This window comes from Chrysemys picta, chromosome 6 (assembly GCF_011386835.1).
Source record: "Chrysemys picta bellii isolate R12L10 chromosome 6, ASM1138683v2, whole genome shotgun sequence".
Classification (NCBI taxonomy): Eukaryota; Metazoa; Chordata; order Testudines; family Emydidae; genus Chrysemys; species Chrysemys picta.
This window is the reverse complement of record NC_088796.1, coordinates 99,367,551-99,370,658: the sequence shown is the minus strand read 5'-3', so window position 1 is coordinate 99,370,658 and position 3,108 is coordinate 99,367,551.

Genomic DNA, 3,108 nt, shown 5'->3' with positions numbered 1-3,108 from the left:
GCTCCCCTGCCACATCCCCTCTCCAGTAAGGTGGAGGGAATGCATCCAAATGCAGGGCTACAGGATGAGACTCATGCTTCCGACATGCAATTTCACAATTATCCTGTATGTCTCCCATGCTGAACTTTACCCATGGGCTGCCAGTTCTTGATCCAAATGTCCAATTTCTTGTTTTCAGGAAAGAAGACATTTTAACAACCACGTGTATAAACATTTTGAGTAAAACATAGCACCACATTTTTTGTGACAAAATTTCAGCTTAGGTAAAAGCCCATCTTTTTATTAAAAATACGTTCATTCAGAAAATATTGATCAACTGTATTTAATGTGCAGCGGCAGTCAAAAAAGCAGACAGCATGTTGGGAATTATTATGGGATAAATAAGACAGAAAATATCATATTGCCTCTATATAAATCCATGGTGCGCCCACATGTTGAATACTGCATGCAGATGTGGTCTCCCATCTCAAAAAAGATATATTGGAATTGGAAAAGGTTCAGAAAGGGCAATAAGAATGATTAGTGGTATGGAACAGCTGCCATATGAGGAGAGATTAAAAAGTCTGGGACTTTTCAGCTTGGAAAAGAGATAACTAAGGGGGGATATGATAGAGCTCTATAAAATCATGACTGGTGTGGAGAAAGTAAATAAGGAAGTTTCACTCCATGCATTTGAAGAAGTGAGGTTTTTTACCCACGAAAGTTTATGCCCAAATAAATCTGTTAGTCTTTAAAGTGCCACCATACTCCTTGTTGTTTTTGTGGATACAAACTAACACGGCTACCCCCGATAAATAAGGAAGTGTTATTTATTCCTTATAAGACAAGAACTAGGGGTCACCAAATGAAATTAATAGGCAGCAGGTTTTAAACAAACAAAAGGTAGTATGTTTTCACACAATTTTTTCTACTTGAGATGTATCCAAAAATCTCTCTAATGAATTTTTACCAGGCTGGTCTGAGAGGGGAATTGATTCCGGCGAAGGGCCGCCCCTGTCTCAGGGAATAGATCCACAATGGGGTCATCTCCCTGCTCCTCCCACTGGCCACACACAGCCAGTACCAATTCTTCCTGTCAAAGTATGGCTTCATCATGTTGAAATGGTACCCATTGGCTGTGAGCCCAGTTAGACAGTTCCACTACATAGTTTACCTCATTCAGCTGCTTGATGACCTTAAAGGGCTCATCCCAGGCAGCCTGTAGTTTGTTCCGTGGATGTGATGAAGTAGGGTTTTATTTATCTTGTTATGTTGCATGTGAGTCTTACTGTCCTATACAGTACTAATACTGCATGTACCTTAGTTTCCCAGTGTACTACACCAATACTTAGCTAGTAGGAGTTGGGTGTGTGATTTTGCTTCTGCCCAGCTACTTGTAACCTGAGACCCAGGCAGGGGATGTGACCAGGTGATACCTTTGGCCCGGGAAGCGAGACAAAGAGAAGGAGGAGGGGCACCAAGGGGGGTGTCAGAGGTTGGGTGGCTGGAGGCTGGCAGTCTGTGTGGGGGGACTGGAAAAGGGGAATCCAGGGCATCTGGCCCAGGATTCCCAAGATGGACTTGGCTGAAAGTCACTGATGTCTGTAATAGCAAGCTCTGTTCTACGCTGTATTCCTGTCGATGAATAAACCTTCTGTTTTATGCTGGCTAAGAGTCATGTCTTAGCTAGGGTGACCAGATGTCCCGATTTTATCGGGACTGTCCCGATATTTGCTTCTTTGTCCCGTGTCCCGACCAAGGAGGATGTGATTAAACTAATTGGGCTGGAGCAACTATATGAACTCTGTCCCCCTGTCCTGAGGATCTGGTTCATGGACAAGAGGCTGAAGCACCTGTGCCATGCAGAGCTGCTGGCTGATGAGTTTGTAGACAACAGGTCAGGATATGGAATGGAATCCCAGGGGTACAGGCCCACATCACTGCAGAAAGGGGGTCACCCAGGGGCTTCCCTGAAGGGAGTCTCAGATAAATCCCTCCCAAGAGGCACAGCCAATACCAGAGCAGCCCCAGGGGACCAACAGGACCTGAGATATAATTACTGTGGGCAGAGGGGCCATAGATGGGCCTGGTGCCAAAAGCTCAGGGACAGGATGAGCAAACCAAGCCCTCAGAGGGTTAACGGGGTGGGAGCCCAGCCAGAGGAAGGGTTGGCTCCCCAGGTGGGAGGGGTTGGCAGTTCAACAATGACCCAAGAGGGAGGAGTCTCCCAGGCCACCTCCTTGGGGAGGCTTGATGCTCTGGATTCAAAGTTCTCAGTCTACAGGGTGGGTGTGGGGCAGCCCTTGAGGAGCGAGTGCCTCATTCCCCCGGAGGTGGATGGGAAGCAGGTCACTAGGTACTGGGACACAGGTGCTGAGGTGACGCTGGCCCGGCCCGAGGTGGTGGCCCCAACCCAGGTGATGCCCAAGACCTACCTAACCCTGACAGGCGTGTGCAGGCCCCCGTTTAAGGTACCCATGGTGAGAGTACATCTGAAATGGGGGGCCAAGGAGAGACCCAATGATGTGGGGCTGCACCATCAGTTCCCAACCAAGGTGCTGATGGGGAGGGTGAATTGGTGGATTGGTTGGGCAGCCCCCAGCGTGGCCTAGTCATCACCCAGAGCCAGAGCAAGTGAATGGCACCCTGCAGGGGGTACAGGTCCCTAACCCGGCAGGAAAGGAGTCACTGGGGACAGGACTTAGTGGGGCTGCAGCCTCGGACCCAGCCACTGAGAGGGAGCAGGTCCTCATCCCTTCCCCAGCTGCTGAATTCCAGGCTGAGCTGCAGAAGGATCTCTCCTTAGAGAAGCTAAGGGAACTTGCTGGTCACAGCACGGTGAAACCCCTGGGGGAAGGCTGCCGGGAAAGATTCCTGTGGGAGAAGGGATTCCTGTACCGGTAATGGGCTCCCCAAGGGGAAGTGGAACCGTTGATGATCAGGAGATAGCTAGTGGTCCCCCAGAAGTACCGCCGCAGGCTACCGTGCCTGGCCCATGATGTCCCTCTCTTGGGACACCAGGGAATCCAACGCACCAGGTAGAGGCTGCTACAGAACTTTTACTGGCCCAGATCTTTGATGCCGTCCAGCAGTACTGCAGGTCCTGAGACCCCTGCCAGAGGGTGGGAA